This window comes from Nanorana parkeri, unplaced genomic scaffold (assembly GCF_000935625.1).
Source record: "Nanorana parkeri isolate BGI_ZX_2015 unplaced genomic scaffold, ASM93562v1 scaffold281, whole genome shotgun sequence".
Classification (NCBI taxonomy): Eukaryota; Metazoa; Chordata; class Amphibia; order Anura; family Dicroglossidae; genus Nanorana; species Nanorana parkeri.
This window is the reverse complement of record NW_017306549.1, coordinates 1,040,367-1,065,938: the sequence shown is the minus strand read 5'-3', so window position 1 is coordinate 1,065,938 and position 25,572 is coordinate 1,040,367. Positions and strand designations below refer to the sequence as shown.

General features: G+C 39.4%; 1 protein-coding gene and 2 long non-coding RNA genes across 5 annotated transcripts in view; 1 reads left to right on the top strand and 2 right to left on the bottom strand.

Moving 5' to 3' along the window:
- STXBP5 (syntaxin binding protein 5) overlaps positions 1-25,572 on the bottom strand; it is a 321,945-nt gene that overhangs the window by 264,317 nt on the left and 32,056 nt on the right. The gene's annotated exons all lie outside the window — the stretch shown is intronic.
- Positions 17-25,559, bottom strand: LOC108787746. Its single transcript, XR_001941288.1, has 3 exons — positions 25,486-25,559; positions 9,558-9,564; positions 17-27 (listed from the first exon to the last, which is right to left on the bottom strand). It is a non-coding gene; the product is annotated as an uncharacterized LOC108787746 (long non-coding RNA).
- LOC108787747 lies at positions 3,783-25,572 on the top strand. Its single transcript, XR_001941289.1, has 3 exons — positions 3,783-3,797; positions 14,095-14,097; positions 25,498-25,572. It is a non-coding gene; the product is annotated as an uncharacterized LOC108787747 (long non-coding RNA).

The window sequence follows — 25,572 nt, the reverse complement described above, 5'->3', positions numbered from 1 at the left end:
CTTATTTTTATTTTCCTCCTCATTCTTCTCACACTGGCCATTTTTACTAAGAGCAGATTACTCCACCTCCCTTCATTTCCTGGAACTCTGGCACAAGTGACTGGAACATGTGACATTGCACATCATCTCAGGGGGGAAAACGCCTTTCCCTGAGATCTCTCAATATTTTGCAGTTTACAGATGAGATTTCCCAGCAATGCACTGCTGGAGTAACTTTCCCAGGATGCATCTGTTAGGCCACCTTTTCATCACTATGACTAAGAGGACCAGGAAGTGGAAAACAGTAATTGTAAGCAAAAAATGATTAACTAATGAATGTAAGATGGTTTCATATCTGCATGCAGAGCTGCAGGCTGATGTCATTTTTTTGTGAAAGGGGGTAAAGGTCCACTTTAATCTATAGAGCCATTGAAAGCCACCTCTCTAAATATTATCCATACCCTTTCTCTGATCATTTACATATAGACTGTGTTCTTTAGTGAAAAATCAGCTTGAGTGATGAAGTGAAATGTTTTTTTTCCCCATAAGAGTGGGCCAGGGATGCATTTGAATGGTTTTAAGAAGTTGATCTTTTCCCAGGGCAACAAAAAAAAAAAAAATATATATATGTTGTTGAATAAAGAATTTTGTATTTTTGTACAATTGGTTTTCATTTATACCTGAAGCTTTTTTTTCCTGGGTCTCACAGTAGTAATTTAGTTGAAATTACGGTATTTATACATAAATAATAAAAAGTATAATTCTTTTATATAGACAAACTTTTATAGGGCAGTTTGAAGCAGAAAGTTTTTCCATCCTGTTTATCTATTATAAACCCTTAAAGTAAATTTACTTGCTGCAGGTTACATGCTATTGGAATTTTGCCCTAAACCTATAAACTACAGAATTATCCAAATTTAAGGTTTTTGAGTAGGTTCACAAAACAGCAGTATATGGATGAAAAGGAGGAACTACCTTTGCATGGGCTTAAATTGTGGGTAATGGCTAGTTTGCCTTTTAAGAGACATACTGTATATCCCTGAGGCCAAGGATTTGTGGATCATTAGGATACCTTTAGAAAAACAAGAGGCAAAAAAAAAAAAAATTCGCTTAGACTGCATATTTGCTGTTGAAGTGGATTCTCTTTGTTAATATACCTCTTCCCCAACAAACTATGTATATAGAAATGACGGTAACAAGCTCTATTACAGATTATTTCAAAAACAATAATCACCTATCTATGCTCAAATGCCCTATTTTTATTAATGAAAGGTAATAACAGAAGCAGTCGCTAGCAGTATTAACCACACTGTAGAAAGTTTATTCCAAACAAGGCTGACCTAATTGATCTATTCAGTAAAGCTCAGTAAGGAAAACAATCCAAATAAACCCTCTCAGGTAGCAAATTAAGACTTCTAACTAAATGCCATGTTTGCCTGGCAAGTATTCAAAAGGGAAAACTGAATTATTACTATTGGTATTTATATAGCACCGACAATATACGCAGCGCTTTACATAGTTGCACATTCAGATCAGTCTCTGCCCTCAAGGAGCTTACAATCTAGGGTCCCTATCTCACATGCTTATATACGAGGGCCAATTTTAGACATGAGAAAATTAACCTACAAGCATGTCTTTGGAGTGTGGGAGGAAACCCACGCAAGCATGGGGAGAACATGCAAACTCCTTGCAGATAGTGACCAGGCCGGGATTCAAACCGTTGGACCCCCAGTGCTACAAGGCAGAAGCGATAACCAATATGCCACTGTGCTGTCAATGTTACTTTCCTATTCGATTGCTTGCAAACTGATCTTTGTTTTTAATAAAATCGTAAAGTGAATATTTAAATACAGGGTGATATCATGACATTTAGTTAGAACCGCATACAGGGCTTCCTAATAAATCCTAGCACTGCCTGCTCACTTTTTGGTGATCTCCAACAGGTCCTTATCTTTTGGGAGAGGGGGTTGTGTCGTCTCATTCCGTACTCATACAGGTGTGTGCACGCACACATTCAAGTTGATCTCCTACTGTTCAGTTCGAATTCCTGACCTGCCCAAAGCTTACCATACATTTAAATCTCTCTTTGCCAAAGAACTGAGGCTTGTGTCCGAATCCAGAAATCAAACTTTTTCACACATAAGGCGCAAAAGTGTTTTTCTCTCAGGTTTTTTCCCAAAGTATTGTGAGACCTTTCAACAGACAATTGCCCTCTCCATAAGGGATAACCAGTCACGGCATATTGATGCCAGATTTAGGCAAGCTTTTCAGAAACAAACTTTTATAGCTAAATTGGCTTTCCGGTGCTTCTTTTACACAAAACTATAGAAATATTTTTGAAAATTGTTTTACTGCTCGAAAACACTGTGCATTCCCTTTAAGCGGGAGCCATAAGAGCACCCAGGAACTCCAGGGAGGAACATTGATCAGGTAGTTTGGAAAACCTGTCCTGATCAATATTGTTCTCTAGAGATACCCAGCACCGCCAGATGCCTGCACTGCATACCTGCTCTGCCATCCATCGACTTAAACTTCCCAGGTCAGCAGAGATGACCCTATGAGTTCATAGAGAGCCAGAGCTTTTAATGATCTGAAGCCTTGGGGTGATCGAATCATGCCTGCACATCTGACTGATTGTGCTCTAATGTCTGTGAGTAGCTTAAAACCATTTTCTTGGTGTGATACGAACAGATCAAAAGAGAAATGGATACTGTCCTCACCACATGGTAAACTAACAAGTAGAATATAAAGCAGATTTAGCTTAGTGGTCCATCTGTTGTTTGTAATTAACAGGGAAGGTGCTTTCTTTGTCAACACAAATCATGCCAAGTGTGAATCTTCACTGCAAACAATTACAGCTTCACTCAATTTGAGCAAAAAGGAACATAGAAAATACAATAGTGAACGTAAAATGACCCTGGTACTTACAAGTTATGGGACAGAAGACTTAGTGACATTAAAAAGTCACATCCCCCCACGCCGCTTTAAGCATTTGGCTTAAATGATGCCTCTTGATCCCATGATCTTCTTCTTTCCAGTAGTTTTCAGTAGGGATGCACCAATACCGTTTTTTCGGTGTCACGTACGAGTACTGATATTTTTTTCCGGTTTTCACCGATACCGAATACCGATAACGGAAGTCCCATTAAAGAAACCAGGCGCGTGTAATGACTCGCCCGGCTTTCTGGCCGATCAGAAAGCTGGGGAGTGGGTAATGACTTGCCATCCGGCTTCCTGATTGACCAGCTTCCCGACCAATCAGGAAGCTAGGTGGTGAGTGAATAAGTGACGAGGGAGCATGGAGTCGGCTTCCTGGCAGTGTGTAATGACTCAGTGCCCGGCTTCCCGATACCGGAAGCTCAGGTATCGGGCTAGGCATCAGAGTACTCGACCAAATACTCGGTATAGGTGCATCCCTAATTTTCAGAAGTCCATCCAGTGCTGACTGCTGTATCTTCTGTGTCCCATGCACGCTGCCGGGCTGCATGCATTGACTTACACTGTGTCTCTCCTCTTCTCCCAGCCGAAGAGTTCTACTGTGCATGTGCCTGCCCCAAGATCCTTCGCGGCAGCTCGAGAATCTTCAGCTCTTCAGACGGGAGAAAGCAGCAGAGATACAGGTATGTAATTACCTTTTTAGTAACTTTTTTTTTTGTTTTATGTTTTTGCATAGATCTACTGCTTGCTAGCAGTAGATCTATGAAAAAAAAAAACCAAGAGACTTTAATTATACGGTAAATGTCAGAAATGCAGATAAAGAAAGCAGCGAGTAGCAGTCATGGGGATATTTTATAACCCCTAGGTCATTTTCAGTCCATGTCTCCTGTGCTGCTGCTAAGGGTTTATTATAAAAAAAACTATTACTGATTCCAAAATTACTGATGCGTCTTACACAAGGGCTTGGATATTGCGACTCTAGCAAGCTCCTTCTTGTCCCCCCTTGATTCTACTTTGGCAACTAAATGTGAAATGTGGATTAACTGGCCAAGAGGAAAAATGAGGGTGTGGCAGATTGCAATCAGTCAAGCTCCAGTTGATATTTGTGTACTAGAGTGCCTCAGGTTTAAGAGCTTCCTGAGCCCTCTGAAGGTGTCTGCTATACAGTCCTAAGACAAGTTACAGTGACACTAAACTCAGCAGTTAAATCTTAAAAAGCATTAAAGTACATTAACGATTAATAAAAAATATGTTCCTGTAGTGAACAAAAGTAGACACCCTCCATTTTTGTTAATAGTTAAAAGCTACTTGAATACATTTTAAGCATTTAACTACTGAGTTTAGGGTCACTAAGTATCATTGAATGCAAATTTTACCTTTTACATACAGAAAAAAATTGTTAGGTTGTCTGAATATGTACAATGATAAAAAAATAATAATATTGCTTAATTCACATATTACACACAAAAAATACATAATCCATATTTTAATATGGATCATGGGAACAAACTTCTTGTGAATTGGTATTTATCTCAGCATGGTCCATTTTAAAAGATCAAAAGCAAAAAAAAAGCAAAAAAAACACAACACTAAAAACAGGACAGATGGACAGCTCAGAACAAATGACCGTGTGAAAAAAATAAACTAAGCAATTTGATTACTAGAACCCAGTCTAAGAAAATGTTTTTCCCTAGCCCGAGTAAGCACCACAGGTTTAAAACCAAGGCTCTAGATTATATACCAATATACATTTATTCTCCTTTTCATTGTGTTAAATCCTAAGCATCCATGCCAAACAGCTTCATTTACGGTCTTTTTTTCATGATATAGATTGTGGGTTTCAGCCAGCTTCCAAGTTTGCTATTTTTAAACTACTGCCAGTTTAACCTCTGGGTTTTTTTGCTGACACCAAACAAAATATTTCTCTGTGCAGAAAACGCTGCCAATTTGCATCAATAATGGAAGAAAAAACTGCTAGCAGAACATAGCCTACGCCAGAATACATTAACAATGGAGATTTATATGAAAACAATTTTGGGATTTTCACGCCATGAGCAAAACAAAAATGACTGCATGACAGGAGTGAGTGGTTTAAGCTTCAAAGACATGAGGGCATTTTTTGAGAGCCAGCAGCATCAGTCAATCAGCAAACAAAGCCATGGGTCAGGTGCCCGTAGGTTTAAGAATAACAGTAGTCAGAACATTAATCTGGGTTGGAAAAACTGCCGCACTGGCTGGAAAGATAATACATATTATGCATGTATGCCTAGGGTCACTTCAACTCTGATATGAAAGTACAAGGCTTCCCTAAGCACACTAAGTACACATAAGAATTTGTACAGATTTGCTTTTGTATTTACATTTCTGGGATTTTCCCAGGTTACTGAATAAAACACAATTCTTACATGGAAAAGAAGAATTGTCAGAGATTGTGTGGAAAAAAAAAAGTAAATACATAACTTTAACCATTCTCCAATGAGAAAGAGGGATACCCAGCAAAGCAGCACAAAATGGTTTTGCCAGTGATGTACTTTTAAAACAAAACTCAAGTCAACAAGAAGTTAAAAATCAATATCCTATTAAAAAAACAACAACAACTTTAGCTGCAATATTCACCTTCAATCCAGAGATATCCCTGCAGTTCTTTTTGTCTGCCAGCAGATGTCTTGAGTCTGACAAATTTTCTGAACCCAGGCCATCCTGGACCCACTCTTAGCCTGTGAAAGGGCTGTAAAAGGAGACGCAGCAGAGCTATAAAAACTTTCCCTTCCTATCAGCATTCTTCTTTACCAGCACTGACTGCCTCCTTGTGCAGCTTCTTTTCTTACATCGCAGCCCTGCTAAATCTGCTTGCATTTAAAAAGATATATTGCAAGGGTTAAGCGTTTTTCTTACATGCGTCTAGGTGCTAATGTATTGCACACACACACACACATAATATTCTCTCTCCCAAATTTTCAGCTGACAGTCCAGTCTTTAAACACTTTAACAATGAGCCCCTCTTGAACATTTAACGAATTCTGCTGTTTTGATGATACTTGCTCCATTACTCGCGCCAACAATCATCCCACGTTCAAAGGCTGTTAAATCGCATTGTTTACCCATATCTTCAGAAAAAATCAGTTCTACAAAACGTGGTAAACAACCTGCTTCCCTATTTATAATGGTCTGGCCCTCTAGCAACTTCAGCACGGAATTATAGCTAATTATAGCCAATTTGCCTACAAACATCAGGTGGTCATAATAAACTGGCCACTCAGTGTGTGTGTATATAAAGTATTGGGACGCCTGCCTTTACACGCACATGAACTCTAGTGGCATCCCAGTCTTAGTCCGTAGGGTTCAATATTGAGTTGGCCCGCCCTTTGCCGCCGTAACATCTTCAACTCTTTTGGGAAGGCTGTCCACAAGGTTTAGGAGTGCGTCTATGGGAATGTTTGAACATTCTTCCAGAAGCGCATTTGTGAGGTCAGGTACTGATGATGGCCGAGAAGGCCTGGCTTGCAGTGTCCACTCTAATTCATCCCAAAGGTGTTCCATCGGGCTGAGGTCAGGACTCTGTGCAGGCCAGTCAAGTTCCTCTACCCCAAACTCTCTCATCCATGTCTTTATGGACCTTGCTTTGTGCATTGGTGCGCAGTCATGTTGGAACAGGAAGGGACCATCCCCAAACTGTTCCCACAAAGTTGGGAGCATAAAATTGTCTAAAATTTCTTGGTATGCTGATGCCTCAAGAGTTCCCTTCACTGGAACTAAAGGGCCAAGCCTAACCCCTGAAAAACAACCCCACACCATCATTCCCCCTCCACCAAACTTTACATTTGGCACAATGCAGTCCGGCAAGTACCGTCCTCCTGGCAACCGCCAAACCCAGACACGCCCATCGGATTGCCAAACAGAGAAGTGTGATGTCATTCCAGAGAACGTCTACACTTCTCTAGAGTCCAGTGGTGGCGTGCTTTACACCACTGCATCCGACGCTTTGCATTGCACTTGGTGATTAAAGGACTTGGATGCTTTGGGAGGGGTGTCCCAATACATACACACATACATACATACATATACACACACACACACACATACACTATGCAAAAATACATGAGGGTTTAGAAACCCTTTAACCCTTCCAGTGCAGAGGTAGCCCCACTGAAAAGTTTAATAAAAATTCTGCCGGGGTTCTGCTTTAGGGGCCAGTTCACAACAGTGGTGGCGTGCTTCATAATGCACGCGGGGCATAATGCACGCGGGGCAATGCACCACCAAGCCCCGCCCTGACCCTTAACACAGGACCGCTCTGGAATGCACGGTTTATGGTGTGAACTCAGCCTAAGTTAGGGTCTGTACCTATATTTGGGAGATATCCCCTCTGGACTACCTGAAGTATAGGCATATGCCCAAAGACCCCCATATCACTGTGATTACTTGGAGAGGAAGGTTACATATGCTCCTAAGAAACATTTTAAGCACCTGGAGACCTGAATGAGCACGTCATGAGTACAAACAGGACTTTCCCTACAGCAAAAGCACATTCATGTGCCAATGGTATTTGACATGGGGAAGGTGTGACCATAAACTCTAAGAAGTTCTCAATCTGTGACCATGAATTCAAAAAAAATAAGACCATACATAGCATTTCATTTTAACACCTATTTGGGGGGTGGGAAGGTTTAAAGGCAGTATTTCTGTTGCATGACCGCTCCACTTAAAAACAGATTATACTTTTATTAACTTCAAAGTGCCAGAAGCCCACTGCAGTAATGTGTAGAAAATGAATAAACAGTCTTGGGTCAATGCAATCCGTAACATTTAAAATGTTTTTCTTGACAGAACTTCAGGTATGTGGCTGGGATGGCACTGATAATGTTATGAGGAAGTGAGTAATATGCAAGCAACTCTTCCCTGAGAAGCCAGTTCTGTCACACACACTATTTTCTATTAATGGTGCGCTTCTCATAATAAAGGAAAAAGAAGAGCACTGTCCGTAGAAATATTTTCACCTACAAATTCTTCGGCACCGAGAAGATCCATGTAAATTGACTCTACACCCACCATGATCACGTTTCCATGCAGGAAATTAACTTACTAGGAACTGATATACAGAGTTGTCACATACTTTTTTATTTTTAATTATACTCACATCAAAAAGAATAAATACAGCTGTCAAATACTTAACTATGTTATCCTCAAAAACACTACAGTTACCCTGATAAAAAGCACACTTAAAACAGAACTAAAGGCTAAAAAAACAAAAACAATTGTTAGGAGGTAGAGTTTGGTATGAACTTGGACACTTACAGGGTTATTCACAAAAGGGTGAAGAGTTAGGAGAAGGCAGGAGAAGTGAACAATCTAGGACAAAATAGCAGATTTGGAAAAATTATCCAATTCAGCTCACTTTCCAGTTTAGCTATGTTGTCCTTGATTGTTCACTTCTCCCACCTTCTGCAAACTCTTCACCCTTTTGTGCTTAACCATGTTAAATTGTGTACTGCGCATGCACAGTGCAGTATGCTCTCTCAGTCTATTCTTGGTATCTCGAAATGCATACAATGGAGCTAGTAGCTGAAATAATTTAACTCATGTGCAAGAATTATATAAAATCGATGGCCTTCCTTTCAGGATAATTCGTACGAATTTCGATTCGTAACGAAACGAATCGCACATGTCTACCTTCCAATGACCAAAAGGTAGTAGATCCATCAGCACTGGAGGAGGAAAATTAGAGGTAGAAGGTAAATCTTTCAAAATGTGCTGTGCATACTTCCACACTATGGCAAGAGCCCCTTTAACTCCCTGCACTCCGGGTCTGCTTTAGGCACTTCTGTACCAAGGAAAAGTTGGGGGTAGCCACCGATTGCCTTGCTCTCTGGATTTAATACTTTAAGTCATTGAAATGGAATAAGCATGCAGCAACCAAAGTCAGAGTGGAGTCAGAACTGCTGATCTGCATTTTTGTTGTTGGTAAGGCAAAGCAGAAGTGCCATCTCTTCTAGCAACTGATTTATCAGTTGCAAATTCTGACCCTCAAAAGAAGCCCCCTTCCCCTAAAAAAGTGTATATGTTACAATGAAACTAAGGGAGTAACCTTGTGTGGTATACTTGCATTACTAAAATCACTTTACAAAGCTAAAGTGATATTAAAATCAAAATGATTTTAAGCCATTTTAAATGCTGATTAAATCACTTACAAATGGAGGTTTCTTCTTGATGTTAAAAGTTTTAGTTTTTTGAAAAAATCTTTTGGTCCCCTGAGCACTGGCCTTAATATCCTGTTGCAGGGTCCTATGGAGCCACCCTTGTGTGTGTTAGTAAGCCATGTGCGTCTCCACACACACACACAGGCACAGTAGGTCAACGCAATCCCCTGCTCCCTGCTCCCTGCCCCTCCTTTTTTCATTCTGCCTATTCCAAGCTAGTAGATTGAGAGATGCTGTAGACTATGCTGCCCCTTGTGATCTTGTACTCAAAGTTCAGGGAAGCTGAGCTGAGAGAGTTGGATCCAGCTGTTTGAAAACATGATGGCTGTAAGTTTTTGGGCACAAATGTAAAGAAATGCTTTGCTGGGCAATGTATATTTGTTTGATCTGAATTCATTATTGAAAAAGTTTGAGAGTTTACTACTGCTAAAGTGAAAAAAGGACCCTATTTCTAGCCATGAACCACATAATTTTTTCTAGTCACCCTAAGCGACCTATAGTCACCCTCTGCGACCTATAGGCTAGACAAAGATCACATGGTCTGTGTCTATAAACAGCAATGTGTTTCAAATTATTAACAACCACTGAGAGTCTATTGTTTTCAATCAGACCTTTCCGATCCGTTCTGTCTCTCCTCCCCGCTGGGCGTTGCTCTGTGTCCCAGCGGGGAGGAGATAAACTGTCACAGGTGGCCGAGCGCTGCGGGAGGAGAGCACCGGCGTCTCTCCTCCTCGCAAAGGTCAGCCTCTTGTCACAGAACGGGAGAGCGGTGTGGGCGGAGACAGCTTGCAGTGCTGTCACAGGAGGCTGATCTCTGCTCGCTCAGCCTCCTTTAAAGGCCATTAGAAAGCAAAGTGAGGTACAAACTCTTTGTAAATTGAGGACATGGTATGTTTACTATATCCTCAATTATGAATGAATGGGAAGTGATCTTCATCACCTCGTGCTCATTCATGATTGTGGATATAGTAAACATACTATGTTCTCATGTTATCAATGAATATGAACACTCAGAGGATTCCTGTTCATTTATTACAGGGGCTGCAGAAAAAGAGATTGAGGCCTCTGTGTCCTCAATCTCTTTTTATATTTTAAAAAGGGAAATATCAGGGGTCTGTTTAGATCGCCAATATTTCCCCGAAGCCCCTAGAAGTAAAAAATAAAAATAATAAAAAGTTTATAAAAAATAATTACAACAAATTTGAAAAAGTTAGAATAAAAAACATTTTTGGTTTCGTTCTGACAATTTTTTTTCATTTCAGTTTTGAAATTTCCATTTCAGTGCATCTATTTAGTTCCCCCTCAACCCATCTATGCTTTCCCCAGCATGAACGCCATTACCAGTGTTCATTTTGGCAAACAATCTTTCAATAGGAAGATGAATAGGTTGAAAATAAAGGCTTGCCCTTTTTACCAACCAGAGACTATTTCATTGGCTAGCAAGCATTAATATAACCACTGGTGGGGAAAAGAAAAAAAACACTACTTTTACATGTCAGTGCCACAGGACTCAAATGCAACAGCTGTAGAGTCGCACATACACTTGCTAAGCTACTACTTTACTCCAGAATCTGGATAATAATATTACCCACACAAACCAACGTAATTGTATTATCATAGCTAAAGTAAAATAAATGTCTAAAGCCACAAGGACAGTGGTTTAGCCATTTAGGTGGACTCCAGAAATAAAAACTAAAGACACAGACACAAATCAATAACATTTTAGCTATGCAGCGTTTGCCAGTTCCTTAATTGTTCAAAAAGGGTCAAGTGTAACACACAAAAATAACCAACATGTACATAAATCAAAGTTAATGAATAATCCCACTCTGAAGCCTTTGTCTCCATTCACACCTAGATGTTTTGTCACTCAAAGCTAAGTGCAACAAATGCTCAAGACAAGGAATCTCATTCATTTCTATGGCCCCTGTTCACTCCTGAGCGTTTTGTCGCAAACAGAAAAAACACCCGTCGCTGGAAAAAGTAGATAAACTGCTTTTTGGCAGAGTACAGCTCTTTTTGGTCTCAAAGAATTCAATGGGAAACTGTGTGTGACAAACACACAAGAAAATCCTTCTGTGTGAACAGGGGCCATAGAAATGAACGGCATTCTTTGTCTTGAGTGCTTTGTCCTGCTCAAGACGAGCGAATGGGATTCCTTGTCTTTGAGCGTTTCGTAGTGCTTAGCTTTAAGTGACAAAACGCCTAGGTGTGAACAGCACTTGCATCTCATCAATTACCTGTATTCACTCCTAGCCAAACAAAAATGTCAAGCTAAAATCCTGGGAGCCTTCGCAGAAACTGGCCTATCTCCAGCATAATCTTTGTGCTGATAACCAACACTCCTAAAACTGTGAAATAAGGAGATGCAGGAACAACATGAAATGAAATACAGCCTTTGTTATTTGGTCATTTTGGCCTCTACAAGTAGCCTGAACAGGTTGTCTGTTGTCAGCACTGAAGTCAGGCAGGAGACAGCCGACAGGTTAAAGTGACATTTCACTTAGGAGTTAAATCTTAAAAATGCATTCAAGTATCCCAACTATTAACAAAAATGTATTTAAATATATTGCGAACAAAGGTAGCCAGCCTCTAGAAGGAAGGAGTGTCAGCACAAATTCAGAGATGATTTGAAGATCTACAGCTGAGTGATACACAAATAAGATACATTGATGTTAATAGTGCTTTGTCCTGCTCAAGACGAGCAAAAAAAAAACGTTAAAAAGGTACTTGAATACATTTTTAAGGTTTAACTCCTACGTTTAGTGTCACTTTAAGAACACAAGAAAATAATCCAAAATCAAGTAATCCCTAAACAGTAAAACTGTGTTATATGGATGTTCATTGTGGTTCTCCTGCACTATGCAGGAGTATATTGCCGCTTATGGATCCTCAGGTTTCCCAGGATCCCACAGGAAGCATCAGTGACTTCACTGGCATCTAAGCCAGTGGGTCTGCCGCAACTATCTTGTTAATTTTTTCCACATATTTTTTTCTTCTTTTTAAAGTTTTCACTTAGAAATTTTAGATGGGGTGTGGGGAGAAAGCTAATAGGGGTTAGGTCTTTTTTTTATTTTTTTTATTGAAAGGTTGAATTTAAAGCATGTCTACTAGTCATACTACTATCCCTCCTTGCAATCTTGTATTGCAATGTCTTCCTTATACTGTAAAGCGCTGCGTGTTGGCGCTATATAAATCCTGAATAATAATAATAATCCCAGAAAAATCAACAAATATGAATATGTACATACAATAAAAGAGCAAAAATACTGAACAGTAAGCACATAAAAAAAAGTGAAGGTTTCTACAAATATTAGTCTAAAATGGACATATACTATAATGAGCTTCTCCCATTCAAACTATCATGCTCAATAAAAACACAGAAAATGGAAAAAAAAAAAAACAAGCCATGTAATACTTACCTTGTCTGCAGAAATCAATGCCCTAGGCCAGTGGTGGCGAACCTTGGCACTCCAGCTGTTTTGGAACTACAAGTCCCATGAGGCATTGTAAGGCTCTGACAGCCACAGACATAACTCCCAGAGGCAGATGCATGTTGGGATTTGTAGTTTTGGAACAGCTGGAGTGCCAAGGTTCGCCACCAGTGCCCTAGGCTTTCTTCAATGCCGAAACACCATAGCAAAAAGTGATGTAATCTCTGCTGAAGGCATGGACAAGGGTTCAGGTAGTGCCACCGACTCCTCTCCTAAATCCCTTCTGCTCGTTTGTCAGAAGAAAAACAAAACAAAATTACCAATCCCAGAAGTGACCAGAGACTGCAGAGGATGATTCCTGTTCACTGACACAGTGTTTGGCAGCGTGGGAAGTTGAAAAAGTAGGTTTATAGTTTCTTCTTTGCAGGAAAACCTTTTATTCTGCCATTATATATAATAAAAAGGAAATATTTCCTATAATGTGGACATGAGAGATATGGAGGATGGATTTGTCAAGCCGATTCTTTAACTAAGTATAGTGTTACTGACTATGGTCCATGACCCAGATCAAGTATGATAAGGTGACCGCGCTGACCAATAAGAAGTGCTTTTTAGCACGGTTAAATATGGTTTTTAACGGAAATATATATAAATTTCCTATGTTTTTAGGATCTCCAAATAGATGGCAAAAGATAGCCCATATTTAATGTAGTATAGTGTTTCTATAAATAAACATATATATTTTTATAAATATCTATTTTATATCTGTTTGAAGGAATAGTGGGATCTCCCTTTTGGGGAATTTTGTACCTTTTCTAAATATGGTTTTGGCTGAAATAATTTTTGGTATCATGACAAGTAGATTGTCATGAGGGACAATTAGATTGGGCCCCCGCTTTAGTCCTTGGGCAAGTAGTTTTTTTTAAAGTTTCCACACCCCCTGGCTAGCCCTGTAGACAGACCTAATAATGTATTTTCTTCTGACTATCATTTTACTTTTCAGGTGAGGAGATCTCTGTAATGGAATGTAATATCTGGCTACTCAATTATACACTTACTCCTCCTAAAACATTGTTTTCCCTTTGATTGCCAATGCATTGGAGAGGGTCATAATAATACTGCAGTTTTTACAGTTGTGGTTTAAAAACAACAGGCCTACAGGGGATACAATTACATTACTTTGGTCATCTAGTCAAACAGCAACAATTGCACAATAAACGGCATTCATGACAATATGCAGGCAACAAACATCCAGCTGTGACAGGACCCCTACGGTCAAAAACTAGTATGTCTTATTGGGAGAACACAGTATGCAACTATACGTACAGACCACATGGTTGCTCTGATGTCTTGCTCTCTACATGGGGGGACACTGAAGTGATATCCTAGGCTGCACTTACGCAGCTATGGTAAACCAGTGTCACACAGGATAATAACTATGGCCATTAAGGCTTCAAACCAAGAACAGAAAAGTGCCAAAAGATCCTAACCAAAGCAGGTAAAAGTATTATTTATATTAGAGAAGAGGGAGGAATTGAGAACGAAAGTCAGTTGAAAAGGGTGCTCATGCCCCTCCAAACCCACACGCCACAGCTTACCTGCATCACGGTTACTGCACGCGTCTCTTACAATGCAGGCAGGTCATGGTCCTACAGGTGGCAAATGTCAATTTAAGAAAGAGGAGGGAGCATTATTGCACGATATTGTGTCGTGCAGGTGGGTACTGAAACGTCTTAGCTATTGTTGGGTAAAGCAGGTACTGTTTGGCAATGTGACTTTATTGACAGCTGGACTTGCCTGAGCCAAGTTCACCATTATCACAAGCCACATAAGCTGACATATTCTCACCCAACTAGAGGAGAGAATAGCCCTAGCTTTCATGTGCATTTTATGTCCCTGCCTGAATTTCACAGTTTTTACAGTTTCATTACTACCAATGCATTACTATTGCAGACTTTATGAAAGACTGTCATGGCGAGCCCCAGTAGTAATGGACCTCATGATCAGGGATTACTCCAATAAAATTCTCACTTTTATGTTTAAACCTGCGCTACTAAAAAGAAAGAATCTGCTCAACCAGATATGTAAAAGATTTTGAATTCAGTAATGCCAGAAATCTACTAGCAGCTAAAATGCAACCTGAAAATTTCTAAAACCGCTTAGAACATTTGTTACTAGGCCAACCGAATCATTAAGTGTTTAAGTCAAGCGCCCCGACTCTCAGGAGTTATTGTTTGTTTTCCTACACCTATAAAGCACCATTTAAAAAGGCTGAAAGAAAACAAATTAAGTTACAAAGAAGGTCGCAATGAAGGATGTTTAGTGACAAAAAGGTTTTAAGTACTCCCCTGTAATAAACCTTGGGCTTTGCTCATGAAGTGTTTGTAGCAAGATCTAAATCTAGGTAAAGACTTCCAATTAGATTATGCATTTCATAGTTCCTCATCAAACTGAGAAAAACAAGCACATTTTATGATTTCCTTTAAAGAGAAAAATAAAAGCTATGAAATTAAAAGGAAATATGGTGGTATTCATCGAATGCTAAGAATTTTAGATGGAACACTAGCCCTACCCCCCACAAAACAAACATTCTACAGATGGGCAAATAGCAGAAATCCAAATTGTACTGATAAGTAGGTAGGTAGACAGACACACATACAGTATACATTTTGAGTGTGGAATAGAATGCAAAGTGATTGGAACCTGTTTCAGGTTTTTATCCCTGCGTCCATACTGGGGCACTCACCATCATTTTAAATTCTGATGACCGGTGTCTCCTGTACAGAAACCAATGGGAAATCCAAACATATTGGCCTTGTTCATAAGGATGTGCACCTCTGTGCAAAAAAAACTTGCACCCAGGAGAGACCCGCCGACCTGAAATAGCACATCCGTACAGGTAGGGATGCCTGCTCTTAGAGACAGACTTAAAGCTAAACCAAAAATGAAGAAAAGTATATTACACAGACGCACAATTCTATACTGTGACATACACGTGACCATTCAAATTGAGTCTTCCCGGTAACAGGCGAGTATATAAATCATCAAAATGTCCCCTAATAATGCATTATACATGAAAAATTTAAAGTTCAAGAGTCATGCAGTATAAAATAGGCACAGTGAACATCTGTCTGAAGAAATTCTCACACAGGAAGTTAAAATAATAAAGGCCGATTAAAAAAAAAAAAATCTTAACTTACATGTGCAAATAGCAAATTTCACAAAGTAGCTTTTTGTATAAGGATATGTATACCCCCCTGCTCCCCACACAAGAATGCCTAGGCCTGATGATAGACACTCTTAATTTTTTTTTTGTACTTGTGTTTTGTTTTTTTTAAAAGCAATTATCGCCAATTTATGGGCACAGAGTACCCTGACTCTTCAGAAGTGTGGTTTACAATGTTATGTCAATAGAGGAAGAGAAACTGCTATTCTAAAAATACTTTTCTATTGAGCCTTTCTCAACCAGGGTGCAATACAGTTTTTGCCCAACATCATATACCGTATTTCTATGGTGCAGGCAGGCCAGCTGGGGTGTTCGAATGTGAAGCTTTTTTTGGGTAGGATGCCCTCCTAAAATCTATGCCATATTAGAACCATATCTATGATACAGGTCGGTTTTTTGATTCTTTTGGGGGGACTACGTGTAATTTTTTTACATTTTAGACTGGGGAGCCTTGAGATTTAGTATCCCTTTGAAAAGGATGCTATGACTGAAAAAAGATGAGGAAACGCTGCCCTGGGGGGGGGGGGGGAATACCTTTACAATGTATTGTTCAAGTGATGCATACTCTATTAATCCATTTCTAAGAACTTAACACTTTAGCAATGCATATTTTAATTCCAGTCTGCTACAAATGTAAATGTCACAATTTTTAAAAGGAAAATTTTACATTAACATCATCATTATTTAATGACTGTTGGGGGGAGAAAAAGCATGTTCCTTAGTTTCATATCTTCCAGCTGAACAGCACAATTTACCATCTAAACATGCAGGGGAGGCAAGCATTCTGTGTGTCATACTGTAATGCTGTGCATGTAATCATTGTGATTAAGCTAATGCTGCTATTGTGGAAATACAGTATAGTAGTACCGAATGCTGCTCACTGAGTTTTCCACCTCCAGATCTTGTATTCTTTTATATGCATGTAAAGAGCTACTGACAGACTACAATTTCTGTAATAAATAATGGTTTTGCTACTCAAGGTGCCATTTGTGTCCATGTGCACAAACTGGAGGGTAGAAGAGCAGTAGTCTGTAAAGTTTGTAAACCAATTGCATTTTCCCTTTTTCCTCTATAACTTGCACTTGAAAAAAGGTCAGCTGGAACATCACTGGTTATAAAAGGGGCACACCGTTTAAAAGGTTAGTTCATCTTCGTAAAAAATAAATAGCCCATGCAGTCAAAAGCCTCCATAGGTACCTATCACTAAAGCAGCTTTAAAACATCTTCATTGAATGTATGTACCATACCTGTTTTCCATTTGCACAGCCACTGGGGCCTGCCCAAAACAACTTGCAACATTCTGCATAGCTGTGTAATGTCGTCAGGATGAGCCAGTCATTTAATGCTCACCCTCAGCACCACAGGAGCAAGTGAGTAACAGAAGGCTTAAAATGATCTATAGTGTTGTCTGTGTCAAACAATGCATTTTTTTCCTTGACATGTGTAGTATTGGTAGTAGAGCTGCAGCTAACAGCTATTTCCACAAATGGATTAGTTAGCCGATTATTAACTTCGATTAATCGGATAAAATAAAATGTTTTTTATAAAATTGTATGTATTCATCCAGAAACTGGATACCAAACACAACCTTCAACTCACTGGTAAATTCTTTAAGAACTGGACAAAGTTCTTATTACAGGAACTGACAAGGCCCCAGCTCAAGGATGTGATGACCATATTTCAACATTCCACATGGTACCTCCTAGCTAAGTCGGATGGGTCATTAGGTCAACTTGATGTCTTGTAACTATCTGCTTGAATATTTACAGATCTGTATCATTCCTTTTGGGGGACCTATGGTTACGCAGTAGCTCCCACCCCTATTCATTCATTGACTAACATATACCTTCCTCTATCTTCCCTTTCACACTCACACCCAGGTGATCTCCGTTCTACTAAGGAATAAGCATTGCATTGTAATCAAAACCTTTTAAGTTATGGTATTTATATGATCTACTCATACTTCTTGAAACATCCTCCACTCACTCCCTCTCCTCTTCTAATATAACCATATATTTGAACATTAGTCATATACTTAGTTGATACAGTATATTGTACATTAAACTGGTTATAGGATTGTTATTAGTATCTCCATGATACCAATGTTCTTCCAAGCGACGGACGGTTACAGTTTTGTTATTGTTATTACTATTATATATTCATAAGATGACAGTATGTACTATGCTTAAGACAAGAACCCGGCTGGGTCTTTTGTATGTATAATCTTACTTGAATACCATCTCACAGCCATTTGTTATACTTTTGTGTACTCTTTGAAACCTCATAAAGACATGCATGCTTAAAAAAAAAAAAAAATGTATGTATTATATTAGACACTTTAATTAGTTTCCTGGATTTAAAATCCTTCAGGCGGGACCTGAAGGAAAAAGTTCTCCATCAGGCCCTCCTCTGCTGATTGACAGCGTCAGTGGGTGGGTGCAATAGCCAGCCTGCTATTTGCTATTGCATTTGAAAATATCCAATAGCAGGCTGGATATGGCTCCCAGCCTCTAGATGCAGAAGAAGAACGGGGCAGTAGCGTAGGCACTTGGGGCTGAGTAGAGGAGGAACGGTGCAGCAGCGGAGGCACTGGGGGCAGGGCAGAGGAGGCACGGGGCAGCAGGGAAGGCACAGGGGGCAGAGAAGGACCGGGCGGCTGTGTCCCGCTGCCTCTGCAGATACAGGCGGGGGAGCAGCGGGGATTGAAAGAGACACAGACCGCTGCAGCCAGCACCAGCGGGGAGGAGAAAGGAGGAGCAGAGGCAACTTATGGAAAAGCAATGAAAATCGATGATGAGAATCGTTGCCAATGATTCTCATTATAGATTATAAATCGATTCCATTCATTAGTTCTTGCAGCCATAATTGGTAGATGCTTTCTCTGGCTTACAAATAAGTATCTATTACCTCGTTGGGAAGCCCCTAGTCTTTCAACTTCTGTCTCTCAATTTCCAAGCTGCCAATTGTAACCTCTCTTGACATGGATGAATAGCTTGACCTTGGATTAGGAGTTCCTCTAGGGAAAGTGGCAAAGGGCCACACATCATTTTCCACAACAGTGGAAACCATAGCTTGAGAAACCAGCCTGGCAAGATGGCAATTGCCTACAACCATTTTGTTGAATTTTCCAAAGTAGTTAAGGAAAGATGTAGACTAATGGTCTATTTCTGGCCCAATGCATCGGTCCCCAAGGAACAAGGGTCTCCGGAGAAGTGCACAGGCAGCTGGTAGGTGTAATTGGAGGCCATCAGATCCATCGATGAAAACCCCCACTTGCGGGAGATCCTGATTAGGCAACTTCATGTTTATTGAGCATTACTTCATGTGCGGGAAGTTTCAACCCAAAGTCTGCTTATTTCCAAAGTTCGGGCTGCTGTCAAATCTGTGACCTTGTTTTCTACCCAGTGTAAGCTTGCTGCGTCCACTTTTGGGGGAACGTTAATCAACTCTGCATCTGTGTCCGTCAGCGGATACAATTAAGAGAATTGATTCTTTAAAGAAATCTTTCCATCAGGCTTAGCCCACTCATCTTCCAGCTGTTGTTTCTTGAATCGGGGAAAAAGGGTAAATGCTCTTTCTTTAGCAGGGGACAACATTTCCTGACCTCTTAGGCTCCTTTTCCCACTTTAGCTCCTCCTTAACCGCTTGAACATAAGCTGGTACGAAGGCAAAATCAAATGCATTAGCAAAGTCAGCTCCTTCTCCTTAAGACTGCTCTGACCGTTACCCCTGGCATAGCTACTGAGGTGGAGAGTTCTGTTCCGCCCGCTCGCCTACTTTTGGAATGAGCAACAAGCCTTTAGAAGCTTTCAGCTACTGTCTCATGTATAAACAATTAAACCACCTCTGATTTCTTAAACAAGGATCATGCCAGATCCCTGAAACATCTTCAGGTCAGGATACCTGCATGTAAGCCCGGAGATGCTTGCAAGTGACTGAAACAGCAAGGAGGAGGCGAATCTTTGATCTCTGTTGAGAAGGGGAGAGCTACAGGGTTATGCATAAAATGGTGAAGAGTTTGGAGAAGGCAGGATAACTGAACAATCTAGGACAACATAGCTGAACTGAAAATTAGCTGAATTGGAGAATTTTTCCAAACCAGCCATTTTGGCCTAGATTGTGGACTTCTCCTGTCTTCTCCTAACTCTACACCCTTTAGTAAATAACCGATGGTGTTCAGACAAGACTTCTATAGTGCATTGAGCCGATTTCTCAGACTTTTTGCACAACTGCGTTTTTCTTTATGTGGCGAAGACCGTTTAGACCAGTTTAGTGATAAAGGATAAATAGGAAGCCAGAAACTACTGCCATGGTCCATAGTAAAAGAGCATCAATTTAAGACAGCCATCAGATCCCTCATTATGGGGTGGGGGTCAATATGGGAGTTTTTTTTACAGGATCCAGGAGGCTAGTCCTTGGATTAGGACAGAAAGAAAAAGGAACAATGGCTACAGGTATTTGGAAGTCTTTATAGCTACTTAAGGGGTCTGTCCTATAGGTCTTAGAAACAGAGCCTAACCATAATCACGGGACATAAAAATCTGCAAGGGTAAAGAAAAGCTTTTATTATTATAGTATACAAGCAATATTTGATGCTAAATGATAGCTAATGCTACAGCTGGACATTTTTTTTCCATTTCCTCCTATTACAGAAATGGATAATAATATCACTAAGATTTGTAGTGATAAAAAACCCACAGCTGTCACTAAATTTGCAATCAGTCAAGTTTCTTCTTGCTCACATGCAACTTAATCAAATTCAGCCTAAGTTTGACCATCTTTCTTAAGTCAGTAATTATGATGCCAATCACAAACCGTCATTGCTGCTTTGACGCACAAGATTTGAAAGCCTTTAAAGTGGACCTAAAGTACAAAAAGTGATGCTTTGCCATGTTATAGTGAACATTTCGAAGTGGTATTAGTGCCTAAGCAGTACTCTGAAAAATTTGCCTTTTGTATTGAATTTTTCCTCAAAATAGCTGTGCATTTCCTGGTCCTTCCACATAGTTGTATATCTGCAATGTAACTCTCAAGCACTGACTCCTATTCTCAGGAGATCTGAACTGAGATTGGTGATGTCACTGCTCACAGTTATTCTTGCTGGAGGCTCCAACATGAGGAAGCACATCTCTGCCTCTACTCAGTTGTCTGCCTCAATACAGAGTAACAATGGAGAAGAATCCATGGAATATCAAATTATGGGGACAGATCAGCTGCATTGAGACTACAAACAATTCTGGTAACTACTCCTTTTGCCTCTGCCTGATTTTTAATGTGGGCACAGCTACCAGAGTTCAGTTCCTCTTTAACATGATGATGTTTTTAAAACTTTTTTAACAAAGCTCCATGAAGCCTAATGGACATAGTTCTACCTTAAGCTAAGATTTTCCAGCTTTTTCCTAATTTAACATACCACTCCCCTCCTTCATTCACCACTACACTGCAGGCCACTGCATACTATGCTTAGATCAATCAGGGAGTTTGTTGGTAGTATACACTGCATCAGGACACAAATGCAGTGGAAAAAATTCCAGATAACTAAATATTAAGTACTGGTAATTGTCACAATCAGGTTAGCATGATTTATAAAGTAGATTCAATGCACGCTTGGTCAGAAAAGATGCAAATGCTCTGTGTAGAAGCTTGCTATTTAAAATGTCGTAAAATAGATCATAAATCATTCATACGTCATCAATGATGTATGGCGGAATAATACTTCTGTCATACATTTTCTTCACACTGTCAATTGTATATACAGTATTGACTCATGTATTTACTCATTCAGGGCTGTTCACCCAGTTTGTATGTAGAGCAGATGCCCTCTGACAGGACCTTATGGAGGCGTTGCATAAAAGCACATATGAATATTAGTCTGGAGGATTTAACGAGTGCTCAAATTCGCAGTTTTCAGAAGCGACTGATGGCAGCATGAATATTTTTATTTTACTTCCAATTTTTGCAAATGTCTGAAATACTGGACAGGTACTAACAGCTATTGACGAGTTCCTTTCTCCCAGTGATGAATTAGCATCCACAGGCACATGTCTAATGAGTAATAGGAATGAACCGCTTAGGCTGGACAATCAATGTTTTTAGTTAGAAGAGAGATTCATGTAATCCTATTCAGCCCATCAGTTTAACAAGATATGTGTCTGGTTTCAGAGAGATACATTATTGTTTACTTTCAAGGTAGAAGAGAAGACCTTTTTAGTGTATTTAGGGTAGATGTAAACACAACAGCAATAGGTTTTAGCTAATTCACAATAAATGTAAGATCACATTAGGGAGAATTAAATAGAAAAAGTATTGATGTGAAGTGCACCATAACAATCAACTACAAGTACTCCTGAAAATGCCCTGCATCGGCCCCGATACCAGTACTAGCATCGGTATCGGGACATCCCTAAACCACACCATAACAAAATCGACCACACATAAGATTTTATTCATGTGATCACTCAAACCTGTTGAAACATGGTTTGTGTTTGGTTGCCATAAGGACAACTGCACCTTTGTTTTGAAAATCAATATTTCAAGCACACTAGCACACTTATGAAATCAGCAATATAAATGCTATACCTTTTTTTCCACATAAACTAAGATTTTGCCATGGTCCACCCAACTTAACTCTGTTGCAAAAATCAACCAAAACGGTGGCTGCTTTCATCAATCACTAACTGACTGACCATCCAGGTGGGTAAAGAAGCTGCAGGTGCCACTCTTTGAGCCTGCAGGAGTGGGGATGGTTAACATGTGACTAAATCCTCTCAGTATGTCCATTAACCGCTTTGTGACGTGAGACGTACATTGTATGTCCAGTCACCAAGTGCCCAAAGGACTACTCCTGTACACTGTACGTGATCAGCTATTTGGGGCTCTGTAATGAAAGAGTTAAGCTTTTTCAGACACCTGATCCCTTTCAGGAATCGGGTGTCTGACAGTGAGAGCAGAGCCGCATTTGCAGCTCTAGCCGTCACTGACAGCTGGTATAGATCAGCTTTTTTTTGTAAACTTTCAGCAATAGAAACATTTAGACACATGTTTCTATTACTGAAAGAATGTTTCAGTTTTCTGATCGTTGTTGAATTGATCAGAAAACTTTTAGTGACATCTGATCCTGAAATGCTGCAGGATCAGTGTCACTAAGGTTATTATTGGCTGTTCTGAAGTTTGAAGCAGCCTAATAATAACCAAAAAAATTATTAAATTATTAAGCAGTAATAGTGAGATTAATTCACAATGACTGCTTGATATAATAAAATAAAAATGTAAAAAAAAAATAGAAAAACAGAGAAAAGTGTGGGAAATAAAAATGTAAATCAATTTAAAGTGAAAAAAATGTAACAAATAAAAAATGATATATTTAAATATATTTTTATACTATCATTAATATATGGAAGTAGCCTGGAAGTAGCTAAAAACTATTAACCCTAAAGCTGCTGTGAAAGGAAAATTTCTATATTCCTATATACACAGCGCTAAAAAGGTGAGTGAAATAACACTGGATATGAATGAGAATATAACTAAATCCTCATATTTTGAATCCGTGAACAATAAACCGTGAGAGATATAAATATTAACGAACAACCATGAACGTGATAAACGAAATAAAATATAGTGAAAAACAAACTTGAATATACAATAAAAGGTGAATTAAACCATGAAATTAGGTTCTAAATGATCCAAAAATTGTTGTGCAAAAAATATGTGCATGGACCTTTGCAAACACTCTGACGATAATTATACAAAAAAGGAGTCAAAGTCCCAATGCAAAAAGTGATGGTAACCAAGTGATGAATAAATCAGAAAGTAACAAATTGTGATAAGCAAATATAAACATTACCAAATCTGCAGCTGAGCTGTAGATTTGTTTTTCCCCCTAGGGGGTTAATTTTTTTTATTTAACCCCCTCATGACAGTGATGTTCAAAGTATGTCGCCGTCACTAAGTGACATTGTATGCCAGGTGACCACTTTAGTTTTAGCTTTTATAGAAAAAAAAAAGAATAAAATGTTAGGTTTTAGTTTTAGGCTGAGTACAGAAAAATGTCTAAAAAACTAGGGAGGTGAGGTTTTTCAAAATAAATTAATGTATTTAATGGATTCTTTTTTTTTTTTTTTTTTTTTAGCGTTGCTATTGTTCTAAAAAAATACTACAAAAACAAAAACTGGAGAAAACGTGTTTAAGTTTTTTCCTTTTTTATATATATATTTAATTTGTCCTAAGTGAGGCGTTAGGCACACATATGTGATATAAATATATAGCCCGAGCTGTCCTCTAAATACCAATATATAACATGTGTGGGTGCACTTTGTAAGAAAGTATATTGCTGACGTGAAAGAATCACACAGCATAGATGTCAAAAGTGTGTCAGTCATTTACGAACAGAAACTAAAAACAAGTCATGAAGGGTTAATCGGCTAAAAAGTTGGCAGAATAAACAGAGGGAGAACGGGCAGGAGTGAGTTTTCTCAGGTGCATTGAATGCACCTGAGGAACATAGTGCTTACCTGTGTACTCGTTCATTCACAGAAGCCTGGATGATCAGTAAGTGATGATGCAAGTTGCCAACATTTTGTCATTGCAGCAACAGAGTTAAGTTAGGGCCTGTGCCAATGGGCTTTGGGCTAAAGTTGATGGTATCAATTGGACATCTGAAGACACTTTCGGCATCATTCAAAATTCACTAACCAATACAGGCCTGCAGACCATGGCAAGATTTTAGTTTTTGTGGGGAAAAGGTGTATCATTTTTAATCGCTGATTAATAAAATAGGCCAGGCTCATCAAAATATCGGTGCAGTTGCCCTTTAAAAAATAGCCAATGATATCATGATGCAGAGTGACTTGTGCCAATCACCTCATTTGCAGAACTTCTTTCAAATGAGGTCAAAGGAAACGTGTTGCAAGACAAACACAGAAAACTGCTATTGACAACTGTCTAGATATCATGCTAGTCCTTGTTTCCATACTTTGGGCTATTAACCAGGAACAAGCGAGGACTCCCGACATTACTTAAACCGCATCATTTATTCACAGTATTGAAATCAGAGGGTCAGCATAAATGAAAGGCAACAAACATTTCAGAAGAAGGTGAACAACAGCCCCAGGTTTCTTATATAACAAGGTTATTATGATTTGCTTAGTGGCATGAGAATGATGTGAATATACATCCAAATACTACATGAACTACAGATTCAAACCTGCCTATGGTGTCACCTCCCTGGCCCAGCTGTTAAAAATGGGCAATGAAGGAGCAGCAGCTGCCCAATGGCCCCATTTTCTGTAAAAGCTGACCATACATTTTTTTTTCTTTCACTCAGCACGGTGGCTGAACAAAGGAAATCTAACAGATTCTTTCATCCACGCCAAACAGCATGGTTGGACAAATCTTCCCTACTGGGCTGCAGTATTCTGACCGTCGCCCACAACTCTCCAAATACACTCACAATGGCTGCAGTCATTGTTTGGACCCCAAAAAAAAAAAAAACGTTTCCACCCGGATTATTCTACAAAAGTTGAACTTCTGCCGACTTGGTCGAATTGGAGCTTTGTACAACCAACTTAAAAGCGACACAAAACCCTCAGCTTTTTTCTCCTTATACACATCTACACAATTAAACACATTTAAGTTTTAAAATAAAGTCTTACCATTTTAATCTGTTAAGAAAGTCTGCAGTGCTCACTTCCGTTGCTCTTCTCTCCACTCACACTTTGTCACTTAGTAAGAGCCATGCACATTGATTCTGGTCACCTGCACATCTTTCTTTGCCTACAACTCCCATGAGGCAGAGAGGAAT